The sequence below is a fragment of the Pocillopora damicornis genome, chromosome 7, assembly GCF_964200805.1.
Source record: "Pocillopora damicornis chromosome 7, jaPocDami1.2, whole genome shotgun sequence".
In the NCBI taxonomy this organism is placed as follows: domain Eukaryota; kingdom Metazoa; phylum Cnidaria; class Anthozoa; order Scleractinia; family Pocilloporidae; genus Pocillopora; species Pocillopora damicornis.
Window position 1 is genome coordinate 13,610,131 of NC_142676.1, and position 10,542 is coordinate 13,620,672.

Here is a 10,542-nt window from a genome sequence, read left to right on the forward strand (position 1 = left end):
GATGAACTGTTTTTCCTCCCAAGAGAATCGAACACCACACATTACAAAATTGCCACCAATGAAAGTGATTTGGGTGTTGCAGAAAATCTACGAGGCACCTGACATCATCCTCTTGGCTGCTCTTCTTTGTTTGTACATTTAGCTGAACTCGTTATAGAAGATATTGACTTAGAATCGCCAAGAAACACAGACGAGGCTGTGTCTTTGTATCTGGAACTACTTCACCACATTGATAGCTTGTAAAAGGCATCTGCTCATTTGTTTGGATGCACAAGTCACAGAATGTGTTCCTTCCAAAAGAAAACTCTGTCAATTACATTCGACAGAACTTAAGAATGGGTTCTATCCAAACTGTAACCTCGTCTGTTACAGTGTCACTTTTTGTCAGAGTTACCTTTTATTGGGGAAATGGAACCAGTGAGAAATATAAACATAAAAAGATAAAATACCTATCAACAAGCATGTAATGTTCTGTGTAATATATGGACCTCAATGAAAGATGAAGAGCTAAATCTATTGCTACTGAGTTGGATGCTTTTTTAGCTAGTCTAATTCAAGAATTTGGGTAAGGCATCATGAGGGTTTCGTTTTTCTTTCATGAAAACTCCCTTTCAGCATTGACCAGCATGAGTTGATAGTGATAATTTTGCACACCTTTTGAAGAAGCTACTTTCAGTGTCATGACTTTACCTAGTCATTGGAGAGGCATGTTAATTTACCTTTATTGTGTTGTTTATAGAAGAGAAAATAGGAACTGACAAAGCTGCCCTTTTCCTCAAGTACCAGAATCGCTAAAGGAAATGGTTATTTAAGATATGGAACGGATATATTATGTTTCTATTGAGTTAAAGTATAAATCTACAAGCCTTCTATCATGAATGCCATAAATGCTGTTCTCTGATTGGCTAAGCTACTCACTACCTATTCTGTTGTGGATAGCACAAACAAAATGACGACTGCTTCTTTTTGTTTTCAAAGTGTCTATGAAGAGGATTTAGACAAAGTTTTCTCAACTAGTAAGATTTAGCCTAAAACAATTCGATTATTTGCTCTCAATTTCTATGCGTAATAGTTGAGTCGGGCTGCACCCTCGTCAACTATCAAACAAAAGAAATCTCAAGCTCATAACCTGATTGTTTGAGAAAAACTCGATTTTCAACGAGTCAGTGCGCAAGATAGATGTACACAATGCGCACACAATGTTGAACATACATCCTCAATCTCTCTTTACTTCTTTTTCTACCTACAAGATATAATAACTGTGGAGACGGTCCTTTCATCTAGGAATTAAAAGTTAACAGAAACCCAACAACAGATTGTTGCAGAAAAAGGAATAACTGAAATTACCGTGATATTTGAACTACAGGCACAAAATTCTAACAAACCAATTAAAAAAACAGTAGCCTTTTCAACTGCATACCTTTTCCACTTATGCTTCCACTCTTTGACTAGTTGCAATCAATAATTCAAAACCAAACAGGAACAATTTCTCATGTTCAGCTCTAGCATGAACTACAGCAAAACTTTGCTTCTCTGACTAACATGTATTAAATGTTCACAGATCACTGTCAGAACACAGAAAGAACAAGCCCAGACACATCTTCTAGTGATAGTCTGATGCTAGTAATCAAACATGCCCGTGCTCCTTTTTCCCTAAGCAGGCTTGTGAACTCTTCAGCTAGTTCGGTGTAGTTACGGTAAGTTCTTGGTAACTCTAACAACGGGCCACAGGTGCAGGCAATTGGTCGCCGCAACTCGCCATCCATTGAGGTAAATAAAACTTCCTGGTGTTCAGGCTTTATATCGCTTTCCATAGTGAGTTTCAGGAAAGTGCCCAGAGCAGGAGCATCCAGAGATCTAATAAACTTTTAGAGGTAGTCTAAGCACTGAGTCTTGGCTTCATTTTCTGGTTGACTCTGCGGCATTCTAGCAGTCTTCTTTGCTGATGGCATCCTGGCAGAAGAAAAGTCGTCCAGGCCAGTGAGGCTGCTGAACTCTCGCTACTGTTTGAGTTCTAACACTCTTCCTATTGCCGTCCATTAGCTTTTTTGAAAGTCGTGGTGAATACATGGTAACTTTTCTTTGTCACTGACCATGGTAGCTGCAAACAATTGTTGCCAGAACGTAACAACGACAATTCTTGCTACACCCAAACCTACACCCTCTTCAAGCTTTTCTCTTTCATTGATAATTCTGAAAGAAGAAACGCAATCCAACTAATCTCTGTTCTTAAACAGTGACATCATATCATCTTTCAGGAGGGAGGCTATTTTCAGGCTATTTTGACCATGGAACCTGTCTACAGGCCCAATTTGGACATTTTGTATGACCAATAATGTATACTTACCTTTTGGCTGGCTTCTAGGCTGCTGCTGCAGCGTGGATCTACAATTAGGAAATAACATACCATTAACAAGGATCCAAAACTTGAGGTCTCTTTACTGAAATCTTTCAAATTTCCTTTGGTGAAAGCATGTTCATCTCAGCCTCACTGGCTATTATAATATGCAGTATAATACAGATACCTTTCTTCATCCAGTTCCATAAGTTGCTGAGGCAAAGTTTCAGTGACTGGATCAATGGTCAGCAGCGATAAGTTTTCACAATCTTTGTCATGAGTGGCAATTACATCATGACTAGTACAAGCACCAAAATGTATGAAACTGATCTCTGGGGAACTTGTGGCCATGAAGAGTGATTCATCCAAGGCCCTCATGTACGTGACCACATCTTCATATCCAAGGGTGATATAGTAGTTTCAGGGTGGAATTGTAAACTGGAATGTTCAGGGTGTAGATCTAAGGAGCCTAATCAATCATAGACAGCCACCATCTTTTTTGCTGCTGAAAAAAAACTGCGTTTCTCTTCCCTGGAAAGGATGTTGTGCAACCATTAGCACACGGGTAGAACCACTTTCTGGTTCAACAGGAACTTTTGAAGCCTTTATGGGCCACAATTCCTCCAATTTGGAGAGTTTTTCAATTTCTCCAACTAAAGCTGCTTGCTTTTATCTATCCGGTTCAAGGCTTTTTCAGAACTCTTCATACTGTTCTTTTTTAGGTTTTGCCACAATTTTCTTTCATTTTCAACTTGAGTGTGTAAGTGATGACGCCAGGCTTTGCATTTGTTTTGAGGAGTTCTGGATGACTGACTGTTGCTCGTTTAAGGCCCAAAGACATTGGCCATGACCTCTTTATCATCAGAATCTTCACAGGACTGGCATGTAAGATATAGCTAACTCTTGTCAACTTGTAAGTTTCGAAACATTCTTGAATGGTGAAGGGCTGTTCATGCCCATCACTGTCTCAAAGTTTATTTATAGCTTCTCCTGTAAAATTAGCCAGATCAAAAGTAAAATCAGAAGTTTTTACTAAGGGTGCAACACCTTCTGCAAAAAGACATCTTTATCCATCTCAATCAACTCTTGTTTTGTGGCAGTGAGTGGCACATCCTAAGTGTGGCTGCCACCTCCCCTAGCATACCTTACTGAGACAAACTTGTTCTTACTCTTGTTGAGTTGCATCAGTCCCAACGTAATTCTGGTTTTGGGAGCTCTTGTTGTTGAACTTGTCTCTTCAGGTACACTTGCACTTGGACTTGGGACTTGTACTCAGATGAGTTGATTTTCTATTTTGCTTGTTTCTCTTTCATTATTTCTCCAACCAATTTGCAATTTTTGTTTTCTCTTTCTAAACTGTCCTGCGTCCTGTTTTTTTTAGAACACAAATCCTTTGGGGTACAATCAACTGCAGAACAGTCTATCTAAAGAATTAAACAACACAACGCTTTAATCAGAAAACTTAATTGAGCTTTATAATACATAATGCAAGTTCAAAAAAAAAGAGAAATACAGTAGGAGTATGAGCCTACAGACAAGTTTTCCACAGCTTTTTCGAGTTCTCCCAAACTTTCATGTATAAAACTTTCAATCCCTTGGATATACAGGGTACTCAATACAAGAGGGTTTGAGGTACTAAATGCCACAGTTTAAGATGATAAGATGTTGATAGGAAAAAAAAGAGGAATAGCCCTGAATTCTTGTACTTTATTGACACTGTAACATCATTATGTTCGTGTATATTAGTCATATTGACAACTTTTTCTAGTAGATCACAGTAATCAAGAGTATTCATCATGTCTTCTACTAAGCACATAGAACTCCATGCGAAGAGCAAACCAACATGCACGATTGCTTGTACAATAATAATAGTGATTATGTACTAAATACCAAATTTTACTTTACAAGTAGTGAACCCAATAAAAACCACTAACAGAAAGAGGATATTTTGTGGCCTTATTTAATGCTTTTCCTGCTGAAAACTACTAAACTATTGAAATCTGGTTGGCAGAGACTGGGAAAGAGTGAGTTACTTTGCAAACAGAATTTTGATAGGCTTAGGTGTGTTGCCTGTAGAAGTATTAGCCTACATGTACCAAGTTTCATTAGTCTCTGCTTCAAATTGGCAGAGATATTTTTATTCATTAATTTTAGACTTGACAGAATACTGCGTTGAGTGTATGACATCATCAGTCCTCATGAGGTGTTCCCAAGTTTGATTATTTAACCAGTTGATCCATTAAAGCTAGATTGTACAGTTTGTGCAATTCAACCTATTAAGTAGTTGTGGATATTGTCCAGTTGAACCATTTAAGCTAGTCTGACCAATTGAAATACGTCAACCAATTAAGATGGAATAATGATTGTGGATGTATGAAAATCATATATGGGCACCGCGGTGAAGAGACGAATATACTGTATTTCTTGACCAATAAGCCGAGACCCCAAAAGCTAGAGCCCTTTTAACAGACTTGTGTTGTCCAAAAGAAAAAGCAAAACCATCAGCTATAAGGCGTCTTTCAAAAGCTAGAAGCTCAGTAGGTTCTGTCGTGTCGGTCATTGTTAAAACTGTCTCTGTTTTGATGCCACTTTTCGACATAGAAAAAGTATGTCGGACAAAATTATTCACCAAAGAAGAAATAATTCTCCCCATCTTCCTCTGTTTCGAAACAGTAGATTCTCATCATGTTCTTCAGTGTTTGGTGCCATCTTTCGAGAGCTCTTTGACTTTGAGGGTGACATGCGGTTGACGTATACTGTGTGACTCCAAGCTTGTGCATGACGTGTTGAAATATGCCACACAACATTGGAACCTTGGTCAGACTGGATAGAACTTGGGAGACCTACCGGTGTAAAGAGCTTGGTTAAAGCTCTGACTATGACCTTTGCACTGATATTTCTCAAGGGCACGGCTTCAGGAAATCTACTGGATGCACACGCGATGGTCATCAAATACTGGTGTCCAGACCTCTTTTTAGGTAGTGGCTCTAAACAATCAACAACGATTCTTCTGCTGGATGGCTCTTGAAGGGCTGGTAGCGGCTGTAACGGTACTTTTGGAACGATCTGATTCGGTCTCAAAGCCATCTAACAAGTGTGAAACGACTTGCAGTATTGCGCCACAACTTTTCTTAGACTGAGCCAGTACAAATGGTCTAAGAACCTCTGGCAGGTTTTGTTGACACCCAAGTGGCCAGGCAAGGGGGTCTCATCCGCTGTGCTTAAAACGTCCGGTCTGTAGGTCTTTGGGACAATCATCTGGTACTGGACAGCCCACTCCTCTTCTGTGGGAACATGGGGTGGTCTCCACGTTTTCATTAGCACTCCATTCTTCGTAACGTAACAGGTGGGGTTCTGAGATACTTCGCTTTCACTAACACTTCTTGAAAATATAGGTGAGACCTCCAGGTCTTCGTGTTGTTCTGCAATGAGTTGAGAAGTTGACATCTTTTCGACCTGTTCCATTGAACTTTTCTCAGAAAGTACTTATACTGGCTGAGAGAAAGAGGGATTCGGTTGCTCACCCGTAAGGACCTAGCTGATGGCGGTGACAGCTAATCTTACCTCTTTTGTCTCTGGTTTCTAACTTCTTACTTATGGCTCGTGTCACGACACATTATGGGTACAGACGGAGAATTCTCCTCTCTACTGGCTCTGGAGACTTTTCTTAACCACGCTTGTCGGTGACAATAGCATTGACAACTACTGGTGTATACTGGTGTATACTGGTGTATACTAATGTATACTGGTGTATATTGGTGTATACTGTGTATACGGTGGCACCGGGGTGTGCTTGGAACTGATTCCTCTTATTAGAACACTCGCACAAGTGGACGACTTCTCAGAAAACACCAACGTATCACTCAGCAATAGAGACTGCGAGGCTCCAGTGCCTGTCAAGATCTTGATTGGTATGGAGTTGGACGTATCAGTTGACAATGACACCGAACCATGGTGGACGAAGGGCTGAAAAAGATCCATGACAGATTTGCAGGGGCCACTGACTTCACTCACAGCACTTGCTCGAGTCTACTCTCTTAGAACTTTGGAAGGGCGGTGTATCTTCACCAACAGCAGTTAAAGTTAACGTCTTAGCGAGAAAACCATCACGCTTAGGCGCCACTCTCCACTTTTCCGGGCAGCTAGAAATCAGCTGACCAGCTTTTCTGGAAAAGTAACATGTCGGCGGCTTGATGGACTTACCTCGATCAAACTTGTTCTGTCTTGACCATGAGGAGCTGAAACGATTCCCATAATTGTTAGCAGGATTCTGCTTTGGATGTCCTCCGTCATTCTGCCGACTTCTCTGGTTTTGCAAACCATCGTGGTACCAAAGGAGGCAGAACTCTAGCGGGTAAAGTGTGAAGCTGATGGGGTTTTTCCATGAAGTTCACTTTGTGCCTCAACCAAAGCTTATCTGCTAGTCGTGCACCTTTCTCTAAGCTTTGTGCTTTTTGCTCATCGACGAACGCTCGGACATCACCGTGAATGCACCTCATAGACTCCTCTATTAAAACTAGCTGTCATTAACCTATCGTGACTCTCATCTTCCCTCTGCGAATGGCACCGACGATCAAATAACTGTTCCTTACTTCTCGCAAATCCTACATAAGTCTGACTATTGACTTTCTCACGGTCTCTGAACCTCGGCAACTATTTCAGAACCCTTTAAAATAATATCCTTAGCAGTGTCATAATTTGCAGCTTGCTCTACACTTAACTGTGTTTAAATTTTTCTCGCTTAACCGACTAGTACACTCTGTAATTGAATTACCCAGGAATCCGTGGGTCACTTAACATTGCCAGCTACTTTCTGAAAGTGCAAGAAACACTTATCAGCGTCTGCTTCCTGAAATGGAAATACCAACTTAAGATACTCGGTGATATCAAATTTTACCTTTCCTGTCTGTCCTTTCCTTCCATCCTTGCTTGTCTGTCCTTCTCTTCCACCCTTTCTTGTCTGTCCTTTTCCTCCATCCTTTCTTGTCTTTCCTTTTCTTCTCTCTTCTGCCTTCCTAGCATTTCTAACTTTTACAGTTCTAACTCGCTGCTGTTTTTTTTTCCAGTCTTCCCTAGTTGGACTATTTAACCATTCCATCCATGTATGATAGATTGTGCCGCATCTGCAGTTCAAACTGTTAAGCTGAGTGTACATATTGTGCAGTTGAAGCATTTAAGCTAGTTCGAGCATTTCACCTACTTCAGCTAGTCGGGATAGAGACTGCAATTTGTGCAGTTTAACCGTTTCCGCTACTTTGACTATTTCAATAGTCGAAACAATTAAGCTGATTTGTCATGAAAAAATTCAGTTAAATCTTGCGGTTCATGCCGTTGAGCAAGTTAAACTAGTTTGATCATTTCAAGGACGTGAACCAATTACGATAGATTGGGCTATTTTTGGAGTATGATTGTCCACACTAGTTTGACTTTTCAATGATTATGTGTGATTAGCCCGCCTTAGTCACTTTGACCATTTGAACTTCTTCAACCAATTCATATAAAATGAGCAATTTGTGCAGTTTGACTGTCTTTGCTGGTTTGACCTTTTAATCAGTTGAATCGAGGAGGCTACTTTGACAATTTTAACCACTCGAAACAATTCAGCTAGATTGTACAGTTTCTCTGCAGATTCAAGAATTGTGAGTTACTTTCACAATTTGAACGACGTCAACGAATTACGATAGATTCCGCAACTTTGTTCACTAGTTTGACCACCAAACCAGGTGAACAAATATCAGCTACTTGGACCATTTCAACCACTTCGACAAATTTAGCTACATTGTGGAGATTTCTAGATTGAACCTATAAAGCTTTACGCATCCTCTGCAGTTAGACCACTTGAGCAAATTTGACAAGTTGAACTCCTTCAAAGAATCGGGAAAGATTCTGCATTTTTTGCTGTCAGGTTAACGGTCTTCGCTGGTTTGATGTTTTTGGCCAGTCAAATAGTTTAAGCCAGTTAGACAATTTGAACTATTGGAACCAATTCAGCTTCATGGTAAGGTTGAAAACGTGTAACTAGTTTGACCATTTTAGCTACCTCAAGCAGTTAAGTATTGCGCAACTTGTGCAGTTCTACAGCATCGAAATCAGTGTAGGAACACTCATTGTCTTCGGCACCGCCAACCATTACATCCAAAGGTGTCCTCATCTCTCTACCGAACATGAGCTCGAACGGGTTGTGCCCCGTGGAGGAACGAACACCACTGCGATAGGCCATCAGGCAGAAATCAAGGTGCTAATCCTGTGTAGCTGGATTATCTTCAACTCTAGCTTTCAACATGGTCCTTACGTTTTTGTGCAGATTTTCTACTTGGCCATTGCACTCAGGGTGATACACACTGCTGAGCGTCTTGTTAATACTCAGCAGCTGGCACGTTTCCGAGAATGTTCTAGACTCGAAATTACGGCCTTGATAGCTATGAATGCTGTCAGGCACACCTGATCTGCAGATCCAGTTCCTTACAAGCACCTTTGCCGAGGTTGTGGCACGCTGGTTGGACATTGCAAACACCTCAGCCCTGTTAGTAAGACTGCACTGAACTGTTAAGATGTAGCGGTTTCGTCTCCGAGACCGTGGCAAGGGAGCCACAATGTCAATATGGACGCGTTGCATGGGGTTGCCAGAGGTAAATGACCACAGTGGTGCTCTGCGTTTCGCCCTTGGCTTACACTTGGCACATGTCAGACATCCATCGTAGTAACAATGCACCTCTTTGGTCGTGCCAGGCATCCGGAATCTAGCTTTCATCTTCATTAGACTCTCCATTCCTCCAAGGTGGGCGCCAGCAACGCCACCATGAACTTCGACAAGGGCCTGCTCCACTAACTGTTGCAACCATCCCCAGTTTAGCTTGAGTAGTGTGGGCAGCTGACTTTATATAGAGAACCCGCTGTTGTAGCAACAACAGTTCAAACTGGGCCCAGACAGCACGAGCAGCACAGTGCATCGACGTGAAGTTCCTCAACAGCTGGTTTCCTTCACTCTTTGAACAAACGACAAAGTAGCACGCTGATATCTGGATCATCTCTTTGGGCCTGTGCAACCACTTCTGGGTACCAACAATTTCTCACTTCACGTGGGGTTTCACCGACCGGAAGGTCTCTAGCAACAACCGTAACTTGGGATAATCCTGTTGGAGTACACGATGGACAATTCCCATGTTGTGGTGTGGGCCTTCTAGACAAGGCGTCTGCATTATTGTGTAACCTCCCCGGGTGACGTTGTATCTCAGAATCATACTGTAAGCGGCCCAGCCAACGGGCCACTTGCCCTTGAGGCTCTTTAAAAGACATTAGGCAGACTAATGAGTGATTATCAGTCCTCAGGCGCAATTTTTTGTCCCACCAAGTAATAGCGAAAATGGTCCACATTGTTTACCAGAGCTAGCATCTGTAATCGAGTCCCGCAAGAGTTCTTTTCCTGGTCATTGAAAGAACGACTCTCGTAAGCTATCACACGCTCAGTGTCATTGCATTGCAATCGAGATAAAAAAAACGCCAATGCCCAAGGGTTGGCTGGCATCTGTGTCAAGTACGAATAATCCTGCATCAGGACTAAAATCGGGATATGCCAAGAAGGGTGCAATGGTCAAGCGATGTTTCAGTTCATTGAAGGCACTTTCTTGTTCCATCTGCAACTGGAAAGAAACACCCTTCCTCGACAATTCGTAGAGTGGTTCTGTGACGATCGAGAATCCAGAAACAAACCGCCCATAGTAATGGCAAGACCAATGAAGCTTTGGAGCTCTTTGATGTCTACTGGGGTTGGCCAAGTTCTGACAGTCTGGACCTTGTCAAGGTCAGTCTTGATGCCACCTGAAGAGACAACATGCCCTGCGAACGAAACTTCTCTCTTTAGAAACCGACACTAAGTTGGCTTCAGCTTAAGAGCAGCAGTTCGTATCCTGTCAAATAATAACCGTAGGCTATGCAGATGTTCCTCGAGGGAAGGGGCCCAGATAATAATATTATCCAAATACGCAAGACAGTGTGTCGGAGTCGGTTCACTGAGTGCTAGATTCATCAATCTCGTAAATCTAGCTGGCCCATTCGTGAGTCCAAAAGGCATAACCCTCCATGGGAATTGTCCACGATGGGTCGAGAATGCTGTTTTGGGCCTGTCCTCTTCTTTTACTTGCATCCGCCGATACCCAGACGCCAAATACAGACAGGAGAACCATGGGCCACCACCCAGCGCTTCC

The 10,542-nt window shown here is 41.9% G+C and overlaps 1 pseudogene; it reads left to right on the forward strand.

The window, feature by feature from the left end:
* The window catches only part of LOC113668147 (uncharacterized), a 972-nt pseudogene extending 729 nt beyond the window's left edge, over window positions 1–243 (forward strand).
* Window positions 244–10,542: the final 10,299 nt, after the last annotated feature.